Below are 24,589 nucleotides of genomic sequence, written 5' to 3' on the forward strand. Positions count from 1 at the left end.
GACAGCAGCAGGAGTCAATGGCTCCCGTTGCTGTGTCTAAGCCAGTGAGGAGAGAGAGCAGCGATGTAGCATCGTGCACAGCGCTAGATCGAGTTTGGGTTCAGGTAATTAAGGGGGGGGGGGGACTCCACACAGAAGGATTTTAGGGCTGGTTCACACCAGATGCAGTCCAGCGCGTTTTTTTCTGCATGAAAAAACACAGTAGGTTATATGGGTTCCAATTGGCCTAGTTCACACCAGTGCGGTCAGTTCCAGTGCAAAAAAACTAAAACAAAAGAACCATGCTGCATTTTTTCTGCAATGAACTGTACCGAAACATGGCAAAACCCATCATAAACACACCTATATGCATAACAAAAAAAAAAAAAAAACACATGTCCCTATCAAAGATAAAGAAAAAAGGGTGAAAATGCACTGGAACCCATCAAAAATGCGCATTAACAAAAGCATCTGGGAATGCATTCCGACTGTGGTGTGAACCCTTAAGACCTGGTTCACACCTATGCAGGTTGTGATTAATGCATTTTCTGGTGCGTTTTGCACATGCTTTTTTTTTTTTTTTTTACACATTTTTAATGTGTTTTTGATGCGCTTTGCATTTTTGGTAGATGTCTGTTTTTTGGGCAAAGGCTATATGCTGTGCACTGGTAAAGTCAAGGTATCCATGAGAAACAAGTAGATAAATTGGAGGATGATGAATAAACGAAAAAACTTTCTTCCATATAGACCATGAACTAACATTTATTGTGCGGCCATAAAGTACACAGTCCAGATAAACACACAGTCACGTGTGAAAAACAGTCTAATTTTAAAAGGTAAAAGTCTCATCCAACCTCAAACACACGGTACGATTGTTGGCCAACCGAGCGTCTGATATTTGTCTTAAGGGCATGTGCCAAGATCTTGTCTTGCATACACAATTGTCATGCAACAAACACAAACACAGTGACGTACTACAAGGAATTTCAGCTCTTAATCGCCACCCTTTGGGCCTCTTCTGCTAATTTCGTGTTTGGTGAGCATTGATTCCGAGCATGCGTGTTTGTACTTTCGACTTTTGTGTGACGGATTTGTGTACTGACCATAGGAAAATCTGACGTCAAACCTTTGTCCGTCGAAAATTTACTAGCCTGTCATCCAGCATTTGTTGGCCGAAAGTTGGACAATTGTCAAAAGGAGCATACCAACGGTAAGATTTTAGGAAACAGTCTGTCAACAGACAATCCCCTGCCAACAATTGTACCGTGTGTACGAGGCTTTAGGCTTGGTTCCCACTGCTGCGATGTCAGACATCACATGTGATTCACACCGCACTGCTGTGAAAATCACATGCGATGTCTGTGCGATGTGAATTCAGCCATACAGACTGTATGGCTGAATTCGCATCGCATTCGGATCAGACTCGTACAGGACCCTTTTTTTGGTCCACACCAGAATCGGAACGCATGGGTGTCTTTTGGGAGAAACCAGCAAAAATGCAGCAGAAACACATCAAAAACACAAGCACTGTGTTTTTATGCATTTCTGCTGCATTCTATTGAAGTCTATGGAACCAAAAACGCAACCTGCTGCGGGGAAAAAAAAAGTCCCTGACCCTTTCCAAAAAAACTCATTGGTGAAAAATGCACAGATGTGAACGTGGCCATAGAAAACCAATGTTAAATGGTCTGTGGTGCATTTCTGCAAAACTGAAAACGCACTGAAAAACGTATAGGTGTGAACAAGCCTAAAGGTAAAAAAAAACAAAAAAAAACAAACTTCTGCCTTTAGAACCATCAAGTGGTTCTACAGCCTAAACATTTTTTGCCTTAATGCATTCTTTGCCTTAAAGGTAAACGTTTTTAGACATTGATTTTGCCCCCCCTTATACTTCCCTGAGCCCTCATTTGATCCAGCACAGTGCACGTCTGCGTCTCTTCTCTCCCCTCACTTCTGGGTCTCGCTGGCTTTAATGGGGCACTGGGAGTCATTGGCTCCCAGTGCTGTCAATCAAAACACAGTGATGATGGAGCGGAGGGCTGGGCCGAGTCCCGCTGTATCAATGGATGCAGCATCGTGGCTTGGGAGCAAACATGCACAAGTGCCCCCATAGGAAGTGGCTTCCCGAGACAGGAGGAGGAGCCAGCAGTGCCAACAGGGGACCCGAGAAGATGAAGTTTGGGCAGCTCTATGCAATTCCATTGTACAGAGCAGGTAAGTATAGAGATGTTTGTTATGTAAAAAAAAAAAAATAAACATCCTTTAGAACCACTTTAAGCTCTGGGCTGCAGCCTCCTGTAACTTCCTACTGGTTAGTATGTTTTTCTGATGCTCTCAGTAAAGACAAATTCAGAGAATGAACAAGCATCACAACAGATCTGCAGATAAAAAATGAAAAAAAAAAAAGACTAAATAGAATATAACCAGTGTCCATAGTGAGTGCAAAATATCATTCAGATGCACCTTAAGAATTTTGATTAAACAAAAAAAAAAAAAAAAAAAAGGTCATAGCAAGCAGTCTGTCACGCCATTTCTCAACTGGGGTATGTGGAGATTTCTCAAATGGGGATTAATTTTGCTGTTAAAAAATAAAAATAAACATGTTTAGGACTTCTATAAACTGACAAACCTCTTCATGGATTCCGGTCATTTGCAGAAATAGCCAGTTAAAGAAAACAACAAACCCCAGCATCTCATAATTCCACATTAGCTTCACCATCTGTCTATTAAAAATAATAAAGTCATTGCAGGTGACCAGATGGCACTGGATTACAACGGATTGATTTTCAGAATGTCTGGGCTCTTAATTCCCTTTTTCATTTACCAAAATTGCACCTCTTTCAGGAACAAAAGAAATACTGGCTAAGCTGATGATGTGGCATACATAATAATGAAATAAATCACACAAAGTTCTTATTAGGTTACTAGGAAGAAAGAAAAGTGGCCAGATAATGATCTGCAAACCAGGTTGTAAAAACACCCATTTACCAAAAATGTAATATTTCTCCAGACTTTCACACAAATGTCATTATAAAAAAATTAAAATAAATAATGCATGCAGTTTTAATGACAGCGACTATTCACTGTTCTGGGCCATTTTATACCCCAACTATACTGCCAACCGCTACTTGTCACTCCTAGCACAGGGTTTAAGTTAGAGGATCAGGATGACAACAATACAGTATGGTAGTGTGTGGATTTCATTGTAGGGGGTTACTGGACAACAAGTGAATAGAATTGCTCCAATTATTGTTTGTATTATAGTTATGCTAGTGATAACATAACGTATGTATGTATGATAGTGATAATATTATCACAAAATAGATGGGGTCTGAGATCTGTTATTTACCCCCTATATTTCTATAGTGCTAGCATATTCTGCAGGGAAGTACAGAGTAGACAAAAGTATTTTTCCGCCACTGAAACCTAATGCTAATGTCATTTTTAATTGACAAATATAGTGTTTTGCCTCTGAATTAAATGCTTGTGCGGAAAAAAACAAGTCCAAATTCTCATTAAAAAGGTGACGTTGTCAGAGTCATCATCATTATCATCTGCACAACTCATATGTTGGTGAAATATAAATTAATAAAGAAATTAGTCAAACATACACAGAGGAACTTATCCCAAGTGGAAAAAGATGAGCTATTATAAAGCATATCCTCAGCTTCCAGACACAGCCCTGAATGAAGCTTGTAACACGCTAAAATAATAACATCTGGAATGTTTCTTCTGTTTTCAAAACAGCCCCACAATCCTGGCCTGCTCAAGCATACAGTACTATTGAAAATTGTGTGTCTTTCAGAACTGTTGAGTCTAGTTCAATGTTTCATGGCCACATGGAGTTTGTCACAAGGCCTGCCTACCAGAAGCCGGTTTTCTCAGCTCCTTCAGGTTCATATTAAAGGGAACCTTCAGTGAATTTTTTTTTTAACTTTCCATCTATTAGAGCGGAATTCCACCCACTTTTGAGAGGTGGTCTTAAATGAAAGACCACCTCTCCGCCCCTCATTTTTGGCTAGTAAAATTTTTTTTTTCCCCTCTAACTTACCTTTTTATGAAGTACAGCCTGTACTTCTGATCCATCCTAGCCGTGGCGCAGGACGTCATATACTCCGCCCACACCCTACCCCTATCATCAGTATATATTTAAGCTTCTCTTGGGGGAAGCATTTGCAGGGGGTACACATTTGCAACTTGGCTCTTTCTCAAAGTGGCGATTTCTACAAGTGAAATGCACTTCTGACTCTGCACTTCAGCGAAGGCACAAAGCGAAAGGACACAAGATAAACACTTTGAAAACCAGCACACAGACATCAGGTGAACTTGTTTACTCCTTTAGCTCTTTTTCCTTGGAACATGCTTTCTCTACCACTGCTTTTGACAACTCTGTCCTCCATCCTTAAACTATCTCTCCTTCACCCCTCTTCTCCCCCCCACAGCATATATATATATATATCACCCTCACTCCTGTCCTGTCCTTATTACTGCACCCACCAACTTCTGCTAATTCTAAATCCACATACACTAAAAATCTCCAAGACCCTGGGGCATGTCACTTCATATAAATCCCACTCCCATATTACCTCCCTCACCCTCTTGCTTCTCCTAACCTCTGGAGATATATCCCCAAACCCTGGGCCTCCATCATTTAACTGTACCCCATGCGCCCATCACCCTGCACCCCCTGGCAGCAGCCACCGCAATCAACACAATTTAATTCCCATTTCTATTCTTCCCAAATCCAGACTCCCTTTCTCCTGTGCCCTTTGGAACTCGCGCTCTGTCTGCAACAAGCTCACCTCTCTCCATGACCTCTTTATTTCCAACTCATTTAACCTTCTCGCCATTACCGAAACCTGGCTCCACGAATCCGACACTGCATCTTCTGCTGCCCTATCCCATGGTGGTCTTCTCTGGACTCACTCCCCCAGATCCCACGGACGTAAAGGAGGAGGTGTCGGAATCCTGCTAGCCCCACATAGCACCTTTCAGGTACTTCAGCCACCTCCCTCTCTGTCACTCTCCTCTTTTGAAGCACACTGTATTCGCCTTTTCTCTCCAATTTCTCTAAGGATAGCTGTGATCTACAGGCCCCCTGGACCAGTATCAACCTTTCTTGAAGACTTCTCTGCCTGGCTACCCTACTTTCTTTCTTCTGAAATCCCCACTATCATTCTCGGGGACTTCAACATCCCTATTAATACTAACACTCCTTCCACTTCCAAACTTCTCAGCCTAACATCCTCCTTTGACCTGAAGCAGTGGATGCATGCTCCAACTCACTCAGAAGGCAATATCCTTGACCTCGTGTTCTCTCGCCTTTGCACTCCATGCAACCTCTCTAACTATCCATCCCCTCTCTCTGATCACCACCTTATTAGTTTCACTCTCTCCCTCTCCTTCACCTCCTCTCCCTCCAACCACCTTAAAGTTACCCGCAGAAACCTACATCATTTCAACCCTTCTCTTCTCTACTCTGCCATTAACAACCTCTACGACAAAATCTCACCCCTATCCTGCACCAACCTAGCCACTTCTGTGTACAACGCTTCACTTCTAGCCTCACTGAACTCACTTGCCCCCCTCACTACACACAGAATCAAGCCCAGACCCCTTCAACCTTGGCAAACAGATGATACTAGAAGTCTTAAAAAACGTAGTCGTGCTCTGGAGCGCCTGTGGCATAAGACTAAGTCCCAGAGAGATTTCTACCAATATAAATCTGCCCTCAAAAAATACAACTCCAGCCTCCTCTCTGCCAAGCAGACCTATTTTACCACTCTCATTAGCAACTTATCATCCTGTCCCCGTCAACTCTTCTCCACCTTCAACTCTCTACTTCGTCCTCCACCGCCTCCACCCGCCAACTCACTCACTGCACAGGAGATCGCCAATCACTTCAAACAGAAGATTGATACTATTCGCGCTGAGATCTCTACTGTGCCGACACCCTCCACGCTTTACACTTCATGCCCACAGGCACAATCATTATTTCCCTCTTTCAACCCCACCACTACAGACGAAGTTGCTAAGCTGCTTGCTAATGTCCACCTTACCACCTGCCCTCTGGATCCTGTTCCCTCACAAATGCTACGTTCACCCTCTGGCCCTATACTATACTCTCTAACCCACATCTTCAATCTCTCCCTCTCTTCTGGCATCTTCCCTAACTCTCTAAAACATGCACTTGTCAGACCCATACTTAAAAAGCCCCCACTCGACCCATCCAATCTTAACAACCTACGCCCCATCTCCTTGCTCCCCTTCTTATCCAAACTCCTCGAACGTCTGGTCTACAACCGACTGAGCGTCCACCTCGCTGATAATGGCCTTCTCGATCCCCTTCAGTCTGGATTTCGTCCTCAACACTCCACAGAAACTGCTCTCCTAAAACTAACAAACGATCTACTAACGGCCAAAACCAATCGACACTATTCTGTACTCCTACTCCTGGACCTCTCTGCTGCCTTTGATACGGTTGACCACCCCCTCCTCCTCAAAAAACTACACGCCTTTGGTCTCCGTGACTGTACGCTTCGCTGGTTCTCTTCCTACTTATCCAACCGCACCTTTAGCGTTTCTTATAACTCTACTTCCTCCTCTCCTCTTCCTTTCTCTGTTGGGGTCCCTCAGGGTTCTGTTCTTGGACCTCTACTATTTTCAATCTACACTGCCTCCCTGGGTCAACTGATAGCCTCCCATGGCTTCCAATACCACCTCTACGCTGATGACACCCAAATCTATTTCTCTACCCCTCAGCTCACTCCCTCTGTCTCCTCACGTATCAGTAATTTACTCTCAGATATATCAGTCTGGATGTCTCACCACTTCCTTAAACTCAATCTAGCCAAAACCGAACTTCTAATTTTCCCTCCCCCCTATGCCTCTTCCCCTGATCTCTCTGTCAAAATTGATGGCACAACTATAAGCCCATCCCCACATGCCAAGGTTCTAGGTGTAGTCCTGGACTCTGAACTCTCCTTCAAGCAACACATCCAATCACTGTCCAAATCCTGCCGCCTCAACCTCCGCAACATCTCCAAAATACGCCCCCTTCTAACCAATGACACAACAAAGCTCTTAATTCACTCGCTGGTCATCTCTCGCCTTGACTACTGCAACTCCCTTCTCATTGGCTTACCTCTACATAGTCTATCACCTCTTCAAACCATTAAGAATGCCGCTGCCAGACTCATCCACCTTACCAGTCGCTCTGTGTCTGCCACTTCTCTATGTCAATCCCTCCACTGGCTTCCGCTCGGCCAAAGAATTAGATTCAAAATTCTAACAACTACGTACAAAGCCATCCACAATTTCGCCCCCAGCTACATCACTTGCTTAGTCTCTAAATACCAACCTACTCGCTCTCTTCGTTCCTCTCAAGACCTCCTACTCTCTAGCTCCCTTGTCACCTCCTCCCATGCTCGCCTCCAGGCCTTTTCCAAAGCCTCTCCAATCCTATGGAACTCCTTACCCCAATCTGTCCGCTTATCTCCTACTTTATTAGCTTTCAGAAGATCCCTGAAAACCCTTCTCTTCAGAGAAGCCTATCCTACCCACACCTAACAACTGTACTTTTTTTTTTTTTTCCCCATCAGCTCATCCCCCACAGTTATTACCTTTTGTCTCCACTTGACCCTCCCTTCTAGATTGTAAGCTCTAACAAGCAGGGCCCTCTGATCCCTCCTGTATTGATTTGTATTGTAAGTGTACTGTCTGCCCCATGTTGTAAAGCGCTGCGCAAACTGTTGGCGCTATATAAATCCTGTATAATAATAATAATAATAATACTCTTTTTCAGCGAGCTGTGTGTCCCAGAAGACAGCCGGCCATTCGCAAAGCGTCGTGCAAATCACGCATGTGCAGTAGGAAACGGGCAGTGAAGCCGCCAAGGCTCCATTGCTGGTTTCCCTTAATTAGAATGACAGCGCCTGCACTCGATCCGATGGACGGATCAGCCTCGGGGGGCCGACATTGCGGGCTTCCTGGACAGGCAAGTGTCCTTATTAAAAGTCAGCAGCTACAGTTTGTAGCTGCTGACTTTAAAAAAAAATAAATAAAAATTGCGGGTGGAACACCTCTTTAAATCTTCTGCACTGGTTATAAACTTTGGATAGTAAGTTATACAGCCCACTTCCTGTTTCTTGTCTGGTAAAAAGCCTAGGCCTATGACATCATGCACAGCTCTCTCGCTCACTTTTGTGAGAGTTTGCCAAGAAAGAAGGGGGGGGGGGGTGGGGGGGTGAGTCATAAGAGGGCAAATGAGAGCTGCAGAGCTGGAGGTGTGCGTCTGTGTAAATCCAGGAAGTGAACAGGCAGCAGCCTCAGCTGCCCACAGTTAAAATGGTTGCAGCCAGACTCAGTGGAAGATTTCTGCAGCATATTTGGCAAGTACAGAAACACAGTATATATAAAATAATAAGCAAAGTGGTTGGAGGGAAGCTTCAGAATGGCAAAGATGTTTTTATTACAAATTATGTGAGCAGACTGCAGTTCCTCTTTAATTTCATTGTTGTAGTGAAGAAAGCTTTATTAGGCCTCATGCACACTGCAACTCAAAGAAGCTGAAAAACAATCAAGCGCATACAGTGTGCATGAGTCCTAAGGCCCCATTTCCAACTGAGCGATTATCAGCTTAAAGCTCAAAAATGCTGGGAGGAGAAAAAAATCAATTATTCTCTATAGAGATGGTTCACATCTCCACTCCAAGTCGCCTGAAGCTAAACGCCTGAAGCTCAAACAAGTTCTGGAGCTTTTTTTATCACTCGAATCAGGCAGGTTTGGACGTTTGTATTCCCATAGAAACAAATGGAAACGCGCCATTCGTGCATTTTTGCGCAATTTTCTGCTCAAATTAAAAAAAAGTAAAAAATAAAATAGTAATAATATATATATTATACAAATAAGTAAAAATCATCATGAATATGTAAAATAAATGAATATTATAGTAATAATTAACCTCTAACCTTAAAAAATATTAAATACATTATTATTTTTACTACTAATAAAATAACAAACACCCAAACTCGAACAAAAAAAATACATTATTATTAATAATTTATTTTGTGTTAGGGTGTTTAGGTATTTATTATTATTTTTATTATTTAAGGGGTAAGGGTTAAAGTTAAGGGTTAATTATTTATTATTCCTAAGTATTAATTTATTGAATTTATTTTTTTATTTATGATTTTTATTTATTTGTGCATTTATTTTACATTTATTGATTTATTAGTTTAATAATAAATAAAATAAAAAATAAATAAAACACTAACCCCAACTCCTAATCCTAACCCTAACCTAAACCAGGGGCGGATCCAGAGTCTAGTCTCGGGAGGGGCACTGCCAGAAAATGCGTTTTCATTGTGGGCAATTTATTGGGGAAACGGCTGATGTTTGCGCTTCAATCATCCCGGCACCAGTGTCAGGATGATTGAAGCGCATTTTTTCTATAATTACATTGTAATATAAAATGAAATAGTTCAACTCACCATAATGCAGAATCAGTGGGAGACCTGAGTGTGTCTCTTGCCACGTTACCTGCTACACGTTGCGGATTGTCACTTGCCTGCCACCAGATGCAGATTGCCACTTGCCACGTCACCTGCCACACCTTGCGGATTGCCACTTGCCACATCACCTGCCACACCTTGCGGATTGCCACTTGCCACGTCACCTGCCACACCTTGCGGATTGTCGCTTGCCTGCCACGTCACCTGCCACACCTTGCGGATTGCCACTTGCCACTTCACCTGCCACACGTTGCGGATTGCCACTTCACCTGCCACACCTTGCGGATTGCCACTTGCCACGTCACCTGCCACACCTTGCAGATTGCCACGTGCCACCTCACCTGCCACACCTTGCAGATTGCACTTGCCACGTCACCTGCCACACCTTGCGGATTGCCACGTTGCCTGCCAGTGTGCTGTGTGCTGCTGCTGCAGTGCACTTGACTTGTTGTTAGAGACTCCTCGGAGGCGCTGCTCCAGGCTGCCTGTGTCACAGACAGACTCAGCCACACTCACTGAGTTAGGCTGCTGTCTGCTCTCTCTGAGACTCACTCTGCTCAGTCTGCTTTATGTAATGTAGGAGCCTGGAGGCGCCGCTCCAGGCTGTGTCACAGTCACACTCACACCGGCCGCCGGTCGGCTCGGCTGAGAGTGTGACTGACGCTGATGACGTCACTCGTTGCTAACGCCAGGGCCGCCTGGCATCTAGCAACGAGTGCAGGGGGAAGAGGCTCCACCCACCTCCTTCCTTCAGTGTTATTGATCGCCGCCGCCCGTACCACACGCGAGTCTCTCTCATGAGAGAGAGAGAGAGACTCGGCCCGGCACAGCGGCCGGAGCGGCGCTGCGGCAGGATATATACAATAACATTCAGAGTGTCAGTGAGTGTGTGCTTCGGGGGGGGCAATTGCCCTGTTGCCCCCCCCCTGGATCCGCCCCTGACCTAAACTGAACTTGAATCCCTTACCCGAATGAAAAAACATTATAATAAAAGCTAATGCAAGCAATCAGATAAGGAAATCTTCCACTTCTCTCAATTTACTGATCTGCCTACTACTTGGTCTGAATCAATGATCAAACAACATTAAAGCTAAAGATTTTGAATAAGTACCAGTCAACTAGCATTTTTAGAAAAGGGACTTCAATGGCTGCCCCCATATTTCTCTTGTGACAAGTTTACTTCAGCGCAAACTTGTCCTGTCGTTCGAATTCATACGTTAATGCCATGTACAGAACCTTGCAAGGTCCACAACATTCAATGACCGTATTACTCAGGAGGTGTTCCCACCACTCTGCTGGGGAACTAATTTACATTTATTTAAATTTATTTATTGCACCCTTTGAATGCCTTTGTGAATTATAGGGATTAAATTAGGAGAATTCAATACTTTCACACAGGATGGATATGATTTAAATCAACTCGATTTAAAGTATGATTAAAATCACTAGTAAAAAGGCTTGATTTAAATCAACTCGATTTAAATCATAATTTTTAAAGAGCAACTGTCACCTCTGTCCCACAGCAGCTCCTCCTCTGACCCGCAGTTGATTCACCGACAGTCCCATTCACTTTAATGGGTTGACTGGTGATGCGGCAAGTGACACAACAAGGTGAGGGACGCGGCGGCAGCAGGTAAGTGGATGCCCACTAACAGGCGCTGCCATGATGGATCTGAAATGACAGGTGCTCTTTAAATGTAAGGACTTTTTCTTGCTGGTAGTTAGAATCTTTAATAGTTGTAAACAAAATGAAGGTTTTTTTATTTAGAATAATAAGTTGTCAGGTTAGTAAATATTCCCAAACTGGGTCTCTTGCTGCCATTTTGCTCATCGAGGGAGGAATAAAGCACTTCAAGCTATGTGCAGAAAGATCACAAGGTTTATAAGCTACTTCAGATGCATTTCTCTTCAAGCAATCATACAGTTTGTAGTGTACTTTGATTTGCAAAATGATGGGATAAAGGAATATTCATGAACTTTGTTTTATCTCATGGTTACTGTGAAATTCTGTGAATTCATCAAGGCAGTGCATGTTATCTCAGCTGGCAAAGCTTGGATTCCTTGAATGAGTTTACCAAAAATGTAAATATTGCAGAATATACAGCCTCATGCTACATAACTAAGCTCCATTTCATGCTAAATAAACTAAATTATTAATTTATTTTAATGACTTGCCGACCGCCTTCCACAGATTTACTGCGGCAAGGTGGCTGAGCCACGCAAACCGTCGTACCTGTACGTCGATCCGTGCATGAGATGGTGTGGGCGCGAGTGTGGTTCTGGCGGAATCGATGTCCGCCAGCCACTCGCAATCAAAGCACAGAGAGGCACAGAGTTCTGCCTATGTAAACAAGGCGGATTCCCGTTCTGACAGGGGACATGGAGGGGACATGGAGATATGCTGTTCCTTGTAATCCGGAACAGCAAATTCTTTTTGGATGTGTATTATAGTAGAAAGTAAAAAACTGTTTTTCTTTCAAAACTTTCGCTCTTTTTTTGTTTATAGCGCAAAAAGTAAAAAAACGGAGGTGATCAAATACCACCAAAATAAAGATCTATTTGTGGGAAAAAAGGACACTTTTTGTTTGGGTACAACGTCGCATGCCCACGCAATTGTCAGTTAAAGCGACACAGTGCCGTATCGCAAAAAATGGCCTTGTCATTAAGGGGGTAAATCCTTGCGGGGCTGAAGTGGATAGATTTTTACTCCAAAAGCATTTTATTAAGATAAAATAAAAAAAAAAAAAAAAAAGCCAAAATCAGATTTAAATTAAAATAAATAAATAAATCGGAATTGTTGTTTTTATTTTTCTCGTGGGTCTTGATAATCTGTATTGAATCACCCAATACAGACGTTCATGTCATGTGTAAATTGTCAATTCAACCACTATGCAAATCAAATCACTCATCATTATGTGAATTATAAAACAGAGAAGAAAAATCTGCAGCAAAATTAACAAAAATTTAAGGCAAGTATTTTGCTGACCTATAAAACTGCCTTCCAGGTCTTTGTCTTTTAAAAAGCAACTCGTCTATCTGGGTTAAGTGGAATCTAAGGATTTGCTCCTCTAAGCCAAATGTATTGAGGAAAAAGAAAGTAAAAGCCATCCAGACATCCCAGGAAGACTAAGGAGCTGATGAATACCATGGAAGGAATGCTGCGTGGTAAACACTGGACTGCTTCATGATTTGTTTTAAGAACGAAACGTAAAAGCAATAGACATAGTACAAACTGTACCATTTGGAACCTGGTACTTACAACACCGATACAATGTTTTGCTAATTATTAACCACTTAAGGACCGGGCCTCTGAGATTTGTTGTTTACAAGTTAAAAACAGTTTTTTTTTGCTAGAAAATTACTTAGAACCCCCAAACATTATACATTTTTTTCTAACACCCTAGAGAATAAAATGGCGGTTGTTGCAATACTTTCTGTCACACTGTATTTGCGCAGCGGTCTTACAAGCGCACTTTTTTTGGACAAAATACACTTTGAATTAAAAAATAAAGACAACAGTATAGTTAGCACAGTTTTTTTTTTTTATATTGTGAAAGATGATGTTACCCTGAGTAAATTGATACCAAACATGTCACGCTTCAAAATTGCACCCGCTCATGGAATGGCGACAAACTTTTACCCTTAAAAATCTCCATAGGCGACGTTTAAAAAAATTCTACAGGTTGCATGTTTTGAGTAACAGAGGAGGTCTAGGGTTAGAATTATTGCTCTCGCTCTACCGATCGCGGCGATACCTCACATGTGTGATTTGAACTCCATTTTCATATATGGGCGCTACTCACGTATGCGTTCGCTTCTGCAGGCGAGCTCGTCGGGACGAGACACATTTAAAAAAATTATTTTTTCTTATTTATTTTACCTTTTATTTTTTATTTTTACACTTTTCTTTTATTAAAAAAATTGTGTCACTTTTATTCCTATTACAAGGAATGCAAAAAAAGCATGACAGGACCTCTTAAATATGAGATTTGGGGTCAAAAAGACCTCAGATCTCATGTTTACATTATAATGCAATATAAAGAATAAAAATTGTCATAAAAAAAAATACAAAAAAAAAATGGCCCCTTTAAGAGCTATGGGTGGAAGTGACATTTTGACGTCGCCTCCGCCCTGCAATGATATGGAGACAGGTGGGGGCCATCTTCCCCTCACATGTCTCCATAGGGACAACATCCAATCGCCTTCACCACTGTCGTCGGCTCCGGTAAGCGGCGGGGGCCCTCTCCCGCCACCGATAAAAGTGATTTTGCGGCATGTCCGCCGCAAAGACCGCTTTTATCTTGAAGCGGACCGCCCGCTGAAGAAGGGGATACCGGGGTTATGGCAGTTAGCTGCTGTCATAACAACAATACTCCTCTTCAAAGTACCAACATATAACGATGGTGGGCGGTCCGGAAGTGGTTAATCTACCAAAACAGCATTTAGGCCTGATTCACACCTATGCATTTTTAGTGCATTTTGCACTACAGTCCATTTAACATGGATTCCTATGGAACACGTTCTGTAGTGCAAATCTGCAAAATGCACTAAAAATGCATAGGTCTTAGGCTCGATTCACACCTATGCATGTTGCTTTTGAGCGTTTTTGGAGTTTTTTTTGTCATGCTTGCCACGTTTTTGAGCAGCGTTTTTGTAGCGTTTTTGCCGCATTTTGCGTTTTTTTTTGTACAGTTTTTAAAAAAAAAAAAAAAAAAACAAAAAAAACGCATCAAAAACGCTGTAAAAACGCTGCAAAACGGCGCACTTGTGTTTTTGATGCTTGTCCATTGAATTCTATTACATGCAAAACGCTGCATTTTGCATGAAAAAAGTCCCTGACCCTTTCCAAAAATGCAGAGGTACAAAGAGGCATTGATGTGAACATGTTCCATAGGAACCCATGTTAAAAAATTCCCATGCATTTCTGCAAAATGCAAAATGCATCAAAAAACGCGCTAGTGTGAATGGAGCCTAAATGAGGGCTTAAAGTAGAAAATTCTGAAAAAAAAAAAAAAAACTTTAGAAACTTGCAAGGAATAGAAACGTGCCACTTTCTAGCCTGTGCATTCTAGGAGAAAAGTTCCTTACTTGAATATACTCACTTCTACAAAATAAGCTTCAAAGCGTTTTTAGTTTTGTGTGGAGGAGGGAAGGGTTAAAAACCCTGTCAAAAAATGTTTTGCTACCTTTCCCCCTTCACTTCTTGTCCTGGAGATGCAACAGGAAGTTTGAGGAAATCTATAGAAAGTGAAGGGAAATCCCCCTCCAAGAGAGCTGTATATGATAGGGGCGGAGCCGGGTGAGGAGTGTGCCGAAACAGGAAGGGACGAGGCCCTGCTGTTTGTATTATATGTGATCTTATACTGTACATAGGTGAGTGCATTGGGTATATGCACATTTTTATGCATATTTACAGTGTATATGCTAGTCATTAATAGTGGGATAGGTGTGGCAAAAGTCATGTACTGTTCTCCAAGATAGCTGTCATCAGAACATGTGTCCCCATTGGAACACGTAGGCTACATGCACACAGACATTTGCCAGCATAAAATATGCCTAGCATAAAATTCCCAGCATTTTTTCTGCACCTAAAGTGACACAGGTGATGCTTACAACCGGCCGGAGGAACAAATAACTGTGTGCCCCTGAGCTTGTGTAAACGCTGATGGGTCTGTGAATCAGCGTATGCCCATATGGTGTATTTCTCAAACAAACAGCTTACCAATCCTCATGTAATGGCTGCATGCAGTTTTCAATTCTTTAGGTTCCCCCCCCCCTTTATTTTCACCTGGTGATCTGGCCACGATCATGCTTCCTGTCGTAGGCCCCATACAAACTATTAGATTTTCTTCAGATTTTTGTCTTCAGATTTACCAAAACCTTGTCGTCCAAGGGCCTGCCTGATTGCATACAAATTGAAACTCTCAAGATTTAACCTCATATTATATGGTTTTGGTAAATCTGAAGACAAAATTTGGCAGAAAATCTAAGTGTGTATGGGGCTTTATGCCCCGTACACACTATAGGATTTTCCGATGGAAAATGTGTGATAGGACCATGTCGGAAATTCCGACCGTGTGTAGGCTCCATCACACATTTTCCATAGGAATTTCCGACACACAAAGTTTGAGAGCTTGCTATAAAATTTTCCGACAACAAAATCCGATCGTTTAAATTCTGATCGTGTGTACACAAATCCGAAGCACAAAGTGCCACGCATGCTCAGAATAAATTAAGAGATGAAAGTTATTGGCTACTGCCCCGTTTATAGTCCCGACGTACGTGTTTTACATCATCGCGTTCAGATTTTCCGACAACTTTGTGTGACCCTGTGTATGCAAGACAAGTTTGAGCCAACATCCATGGGAAAAAAATCTGTGGATTTTGTTGTCGGAATGTCCGATCAATGTCCAACCGTGTGTACAGGGCATTAGAGTGTCTTCCCAATGGATAGAGGTGCAACAGAGACAGCAGCATTGTCAGTCTGGGGAGAGGATGGGGTTAGATGCTGATTTAGATGGACTTGACTAACAAATTAAAGCTGAACTCCAGTTAGCACATTTTAACCACTTCAGCCCCAGAAGATTTGGCTGCTCAATGACCAGGCCATTTTTTGTGATTCGGCACTGCGTCGCTTTAACTGCATGGTCATGCGACGCTGCACCCAAACAAAATTGACGTCCTTTTTTCCCCCACAAATAGAGTTTCTTTTGGTGTTATTTGATCATCTCTGTGGTTTTTATTTTTTGCGCTAAAACAAACAAAAAAAAGCGACAATTTAAAAAAAAAAAAAAATATTTTGTACTTTTTGCTATAATAAATATCCCCATTCTTTTTTTTTAAAAAAGCAAATTTTTTTCTCAGTTTAGGCCGATATGTATTCTTCTACATATTTTTGATAATAAAAATCGTAATAATCGTATATTGATTGGTTTGCACAAAAGTTATAGCGTCTACAAAATAGGGGATAGATTTATAGCATTTTTATTATTATACTAGTAATTGCGGCGATCTGCGATTTTTATCGGGACTGCGACATTATAGTGGACACATCGGACACTTTTAACACATTTTTGGGACCATTGGCATTTATACAGCGATCAGTGCTATAAAAATGCACTGATTACTGTAAAAATGTCACTGGCAGGGAAGGGATTAAAACTAGGGGGCGATCAAGGGGTTAATTGTGTTCCCTGTGAGTGTTTCTAACTGTGGGGGGAGGGGACTGACCTAGAGGAAATTACAGATCGTGATTCCTAGCTATTAGGAACTCACAATCTGTCTCTCCTCACAGAACAGACCAGTGATTTGTGTGTTTACACACACACACACACACACACACACACACACACAAACGTAGCTGTTCTGCCTCTTGTGCCCACGACCGGCGGCCACGAGCATCGGCACCCCCGTAGTGCAGTGGAGAATCTTGTGCCCGGACAAGATCCTAAGGGCCTGGTATGGATTGGGGGGGGCAAACTTTTTTTTTTCCTGTGATTTTTTTAATGCCAGCAAATCTTTTCTTTATATAGTGAGGTCACAGGCCTCCTTTAGTCTAGAGAGAACCTCCATGGCCAGGGACAGCTGACATCCTTCTGTATAGAGTGGGTTGCAAGGCATAGTGGGTGTAATGCAAGATAGATTCATGGGCGCCAGGCACTTCTTGAATGCAAAGAGATTTATTTTCTCTTGAACAGAACTGTGGGAGAGAGTGTTAAGGGCCAGGACACCCTTAGGTAGTTGCAATGTTAATTAGCACACTATAATTCTACAAGTAGACAGCCATGCAGGGAAAGGCATTCAGCAAGACACCACATCGGCATGTGTAGGAGCACTGTCTCCTATGGCAACAGTCTTACAACAGTTCCTAGCACAGGTTGTAACAAACTCATTTACTTTCTGTACAATCACTTCTTGTAGATTCTCAGCCCACTGAGCTCCCAGTCTCTCTCACTAGACTTGCTGATTCACTACCACTGAATCCCGCGAGCTCTTCCAATCTTCATACTTTAGTATGTTCCTCAAGCGTCACCCCCGCTTCCCTGCTGGTTCCCTGGTTTGGCACTCCAGATACTCCTCAAGCGTCACACTGGCTGGTTCCCTGGCTTGCCACCTGCTGAAGTTTCCCGATTCTTCACTGTCCCTGGTTGGTGAGAATACTGCTCCGGTACTTGCTTCAGCTACTCACTGTGGTCCCTGGTAATAAGGTGGTTGGTCCCTTAATAGCGACAGCTTCCCTTCTACCTCCGACCACTGACAGGTTCTCTGGCTGGCAGAACCGCCACTTATGGTTGGACTGCAAGCCGCAATCCCAACTCCATGCTGCTCTCTTGCTTTTGGATAGGCCCAAACCCCAGCCTAGCAGCCCGGGCAGCACAACACACGTCAACCCAGACAGCCGTTCAGGTGGCACAGAGCACGATCACCTGACTCCACCCAAATATATAGGTTGTCCCAGCAAGCCAAGGGATTTAAGAAAACCCCTGCCCATTGGCTGAGATACCCCATATACTCCTAATCTGTCCTTGCTTTGCCCTAATGTCACTAAGTAAACGGCCACCTAGCGGCAGGAGAGAGAAGTGCAGCAATTCCAGACTTGGGGTGAACTCAATTGATCCCTAACAATTGGCCAAGGCAAATACACCTGACGGGTAAATTTAGGAGCAACCCTGCCTAAACATCAGGGTACTACATTTACATTCAGCTGTCAGTGGGAAACCCCAGCTGATGACTCATCGATTGTTAAGGACGCGGTGGCCGTCCGCTCCTTAACCAGATAAAATCATAAAAATCCCTAAATACTGCATGCCTGGACCACTACTTAACCGCTTGCCGACTGCCGCATGTACATTTACGTCGGCAGAATGGCAGGGCTGGGCAAATGGGCGTACCTGTACGTCCCTTTGAAATACCCGCCGGCGGCACGCGCCCTCGCGTGATTGCGCCCGCGGGTCCGATGTCCGCCGGTCTCCCGGCGATCGTGTCACAGAGAGGTAGAATGGGGAGATGCTTTTGTAAACAAAGCATTCCCCGTTCTGCCTAGTGACAGGACAGTGATCTACTGCTCTCTGATCAAGAGCAGTGATCACTGTCCTGTGTGTTCAAGCCCAGCCCACCTCACAGTTAGAATCACTCCCTAGGACACACTTAACCCCTTCACCGCCCCCTAGTGGTTAACTAACCCCTTCACCATTTTGTAGATTATATATATATATATATATATATATATATATATATATATATATATATATATATATATATATATATATAATATAAATTTTGTGCAAACCAATCAATATACGCTTATTGCGATTTTTTTAACCAAAAATATGTAGAAGAATACATATCGGCCTAGGAGGAAAAAAAATGTTTTTTTTCATAATTTATTTTGGGATATTTATTACAGCAAAAAGTAAAAAATATTGCTTTTTTTTTCAAAATTGTCACTCTTTTTTTGTTTAGTGAAAAAAATAAAAATCGCAGAGATGATCAAATACCACCAAAAGAAAGCTCTATTTCTGGGAAAAAAAGGATGTCAATTTTGTTTGGGTACAGCGTCGCACAACTGTCAGTTAAAGTGACGCAGTGCCGAATCGCAAAAAATGGCCCGTTCATTCTGCAGCCAAATCTTCCGGGGCTGAAGTGGTTAAAGAGGAGCTCCAGGAGTTCACAGTGGTGAACTGAGCCGAAAGTGGAAGCGGGTACCTCTCAAAACCAGGTACCTGCTCCCCCCCAAAAGGTGCCAAATGTGGCAGTGGAAGCAGACCAGCAGAGCTTCCCCTTTTAGGTAGAGCTCTGCTTTAATTACTGCATGCATTTAATTATTTATTTCCTTCTGTGAATTGAGTTTAACGCCTGTTCGTGCAGTATTAATTGAGCATTTTCAGCGGTTTGCGGTAAGTACTGCAAAATGGTATAACGAATTGACAGTTTCAGGATCGAATGCGATATTTAGGGAAAATGTGTTCAGACACCTAAATACCGCATGTGAGATGCTTTTGTAAATGGAGCCCCATTGCCCATGTTACACTATGAGGCGAATCTTGCTGCCTTTCATTCATCACAATAGGACACCACAGACATAGACATATACCATGTTACAGGGTATGGGGAATCTGGCTGCCCCTTGTTCACCTCCATAGGTCACCATAGTCTATGTTACAGTGTAAGGAGAATCTGGCTGTCCATACTTGACATCCATGGAGTTGAAAGGGCAGCTGAATTCTCCTCAATAGCCCATGGTACACTATTGAGAATTCAGCTGCCCCTCATTCAACTTCATAGCCCATGTTACAGGGTATGGAGAGTCTGGCTGCCCTTCAATACATTGTAAGAAGAATATGGCTGCCCCTAGTTCACCTCCATAGGACTCTATAGCCCATGTTACACTATAAGGAGAATCTTGCTGCCTCTCATTTACCACAACAGAACACCATAGCCTATATTACAGCATGGAGAGAATTTGGCTGCCCCTCATTCACCACACTATATAGTCATGATAGAGGGTGAGGAGAATAGAGCTCCCCCTGGTTCCCCTCCATGGGGCACCATAGCCTTATGATACAGTGTCTGAGGAGAATGTGACTCCCTCCAAATATAACCCACACATTGCACAAACAGAAGCAGTGATTTCCCAATAGAAACAAAGCCGCACTGAGTACATTTCTCAGCCCCAGATAAGTGTGTATCTCCCTGTCATGATCCAATGTATAAAGTGGTGTGTATCCCCCCCCCGCCATGATCCAATGTATAAAGTGGTGTATATCATCTTGTCATGATCCAATGTATAAAGTGGTGTGTATCCCCCCCGCCATGATCCAATATATAAAGTGGTGTATATCATCTTGTCATGATCCAATGTATAAAGTGGTGTGTATCCCCCCCGCCATGATCCAATATATAAAGTGGTGTATATCGCCCTGTCATGATCCAATGTATAAAGTGGTGTATATCATCTTGTCATGATCCAATGTATAAAGTGGTGTGTATCCCCCCCGCCATGATCCAATATATAAAGTGGTGTATATCGTCTTGTCATGATCCAATGTATAAAGTGGTGTATATCGCCCTGTCATGATCCAATGTATAAAGTGGTGTGTATCCCCCTGTCATGATACAATGTACAAATCGTATATCCCCCCCCCCGTCATGATACAATGTATAAAGTGGTGTGTATCCCCCCCTGTTATAATACAATGTATAAAGTGGTGTGTATCCCCCCCTGTTATAATACAATGTATAAAGTGGTGTGTATCCCCCCCCTGTTATAATACAATGTATAAAGTGGTGTGTATCCCCCCCTGTTATAATACAATGTATAAAGTGGTGTGTATCCCCCCCCCCTGTTATAATACAATGTATAAAGTGGTGTGTATCCCCCCCCCCGTTATAATACAATGTATACAGTGGTGTGTAGCCCCCCCCCCCGTTATAATACAATGTATACAGTGGTGTGTATCCCCCCCTTGTTATAATACAATGTATACAGTGGTGTGTATCCCCCTTTGTTATAATACATTGTATACAGTGGTGTGTATCCCCCTTTGTTATAATACATTGTATACAGTGGTGTGTACCCCCCCCCCCCGTTATGATACAATATATACAGTGGTGTGTATCCCCCCCCCCCCAGTTATAATACAATGTATATGGTGGTGTGTATCCCCCCCTTATAATACAATATATACAGTGGTGTGTATCCCCCCCCCCTTGTTATAATACAATGTATGTATACAGTGGTGTGTATCCCCCTGTTATAATATAATGTATACAGTGGTGTGTATCCCCTCCCCGTTATAATACAATGTATACAGTGGTGTGTATCCCCCCTGTTATAATACAATGTATACAGTGGTGTGTATCCCCCCTGTTATAATACAACGTATACAGTGGTGTTATCCCCCCTGTTATAATACAATGTATACAGTGGTGTGTATCCCCCTCTTATGATACAATGTATAAAGCGATACTTCCTCAGCGCTCTTTATATTCTACAAGTGCCCTCAGAAAAGGGAAGAAGCTCCCATTGCAGAGCCCAGCAGTCATCAGGCAGCACACAGCTCCATTATCATATGAACACCTGGGATCCGGTTTCCGCAGCTCCTTCTCCTCCTTCTCACTAATTATTCCCCACAGCCTGGCAGAGCAGTCATGGAGACCCCGGGCTTGAACTGAGGTAATAACACAACGTGCATGGAGGAGGGGAAGCGCCATCAGAAAACTCTGCAAACTTACTTGTTTCCTCCTCATAGTGAAGGACACGGCAGGCGGCTCCGGGGGGAGGCCATCGTTCTGGAAGACATACAGTTAGCAGATGACAATAAGTTAGCCGATGTGTATCCCAGACTCTGCTCCTCCTTCTGGAAGCAGCACATCCTCCAAGAGAGGAGAGAGAGGCAGGCTGAGACTTCTAAATGGGGGCTGACCGATCTCCTCCTCCTCCTCCAGACCTCGGATACATGACACCTCTGCCTGCACCCTGCCATCCTCCGCTGCCAGCACCCTGCCCTGCCATCCTCCGCTGCCAGCACCCTGCCCTGCCGTCCTCCGCTGCCACCACCCTTTCCTGCCATCCTCCACTGCCAGCACCCTGCCCTGCCATCCTCCGCTGCCAGCACCCTGCCCTGCCATCCTCCGCTGCCACCACCCTTCCCTGCCATCCTCCACTGCCAGCACCTTGCCCTGCCATCCTCCACTGCCAGCACCCTGCCCTGCCATCCTCCACTGCCAACAACCTGCCATCCTCCACTGCCGGCACCCTGCCCTGCCATCCTCCACTGCCAGCACCCTGCCCTGCCATCCTCCACTGCCAGCCCCCTGCCATCCCCCACTGCCAGCACCCTGCCCTGCCATCCTCCACTGCCAGCACCCTGCCCTGCCATCCTCCGCTGCCAGCACCTTGCCCTGCCATCCTCCACTGCCAGCACCCTGCCCTGCCATCCTCCGCTTCCAGCACCCTGCCCTGCCGTCCTCCGCTGCCAGCACCCTGCCCTGCCATCCTCCACTGCCAGCACCCTGCCATCCTCCACTGCCACCACCCTGCCCTGCCATCCTCCGCTGCCAGCACCCTGCCATCCTCTGCTGCCAGCACCCTGCCCTGCCATCCTCTGCTGCCAGCACCCTGCCCTGCCATCCTCTGCTGCCAGCACCCTGCCCTGCCATCCTCCACTGCCAGCACCCTGCCCTGCCATCCTCCACTGCCAGCACCCTTCCCTGCCATCCATCGCTGCCAGCACCCTGCCATCCTCCGCTGCCAGCACCCCGCCCTGCCGTCCTCCACTGCACCCTGCCCTGCCATCCTCCACTGCCAGCACCCTGCCATCCTCCACTGCCAGCACGCTGCCCTGCCATCCTCCACTGCCAGCACCCTGCCCTGCCATCCTCCTCTGCCAGCACCCTGCCATCCTCCACTGCCAGCACCCTGCCATCCTCCACTGCCAGCACCCTGCTCTGCCATCCACTGCTGCCAGCACTCTGCCATGACATCCTCCGCTGCTAGCACCCTGCCCTGCCATCCTCCGCTGCCAGCACCCTGCCCTGCCATCCTCCGCTGCCAGCACCCTGCCCTGCCATCCTCCGCTGCCAGCACCATGCCATCCTCCACTGCCAGCACCCTGCCCTCCTCCGATGCCAGCACCCTGCCCTGCCACCCTCCGCTGCCAGCACCCTGCCCTGCCATCCTCCGCTGCCAGCACCCTGCCCTGGCATCCTCCGCTGCCACCACTGCAACCACCTATCATCCCGTGAAACAAATCACAGCATATCTTCACCGCAGACCAAAAACACAATTTCATTCATTTTTAACCACTTCAGCTCCCGAAGGTTTACCCCCTTAATGACCAGGCCATTTTTTGCGCTACGGCACTACGTCACTTTAAACGACAATTGCGCGGGCGTGTGACGCTGTACCCAAATAAAATGTGTGTCCTTTTTTTCCCCACAAATAGAGATTTCTTTTAGTGGTATTTGATCACCTTGGCGGTTTTTATTTTTTTGCACTGTAAACTAAAAAAGACCGACCATTTTGAAAAAAGAAAAAACATTTTTTACTTTCTGCGATCAAACATATCCAATAAAAAATGTATAAAATCGAATTTCTTCATCAGTTTAGACCAATATATATTCTTCTACGTATTTTTGTTAAAAAAAATTCAATAAACGTATATTGATTGGTTTGTGCAAAAGTTATAGAGTCTACAAGCTATAGGATATTTTTATTTTTTATTTATTTATTTTATTTTTTAATAGTAATGGCGGTGACCAGCAACTTATAGTGGGACTGCGATATTGCGGCGGACAAATCGGACTCCTAACTGACCCTTTTGGCACTTTTTGGGGACCAGTGACATTATTACAGTGATCAGTGCTAAAAAATATGCACTGTCACTGTACTAATGACACTGGCAGAGGGCTTAACATCAAGGGCGATCAAAGGGTTAAATGTTTTCCTAGGTAGTGCTTACTAACTGTGGGGGAGGTGCTTTGACTGGGGGAAGGTAAGATCCAGGTTCCTGCTTCGCAGAAGCCAGTGTTAATTTCGGCGACAAATGAAAACTATTTTAGTCGACGAAAATGAAAACTATTTTAGTCAACTAAAATACAACTAAAACAATTCAGATGACTAAAATACAACTAAAACAAAAATGGCATTTTAGTCAAAAGACTATGACTAAAACAAAATTGAAAATTGACATCAAAATGAATACTGCTCTACTGGCAACACAATTCCATCCAGAGCCTATAATAATGGCACATTAACGTTAACATTAACCACTTCAGAAGGATTTACCCCCTTAATGACCAGACCATTTTTCACGATACGGCAGTGCATTAATTTAACTGACAATTGCGCGGTTGTGCGATGTTGTACTCAAATAAAATTGATGACCTTTTTTCCCCACAAATAGAGCTTTCTTTTGGTGGTATTTGATCACCTCTACGTTTTTTATTTTGTTTGCGCTATAAACAAAAAAAGAGCGACAATTGTGAAAAAAAAACAAAACTTTTTTTACTTTCTGCTTTGAAACACACCCAATAAAAAAGTGTAAAAAAAAAACAAATTTCTTCATCAGTTTCAGCCCATATTTATTCTGCTACAT

General features: G+C 43.9%; 1 protein-coding gene across 4 annotated transcripts in view; it reads right to left on the reverse strand.

The window, feature by feature from the left end:
• The window catches only part of NINL (ninein like), a 267,972-nt gene extending 246,081 nt beyond the window's left edge, over positions 1–21,891 (reverse strand). For 2 of the 4 annotated variants that reach the window (XM_073627983.1, XM_073627982.1), the window contains exon 1: positions 21,726–21,891. The gene's annotated coding sequence lies outside the window, so the exon portion shown is untranslated. The remainder of the gene's footprint in view (positions 1–21,725) is intronic. The other 2 variants (XM_073627985.1, XM_073627984.1) reach the window with 1 other exon arrangement.
• Between the last annotated feature and the right edge of the window lie 2,698 nt (positions 21,892–24,589).

Source organism: Aquarana catesbeiana, linkage group LG04 (genome assembly GCF_042186555.1).
Source record: "Aquarana catesbeiana isolate 2022-GZ linkage group LG04, ASM4218655v1, whole genome shotgun sequence".
Taxonomy (NCBI): Eukaryota; Metazoa; Chordata; class Amphibia; order Anura; family Ranidae; genus Aquarana; species Aquarana catesbeiana.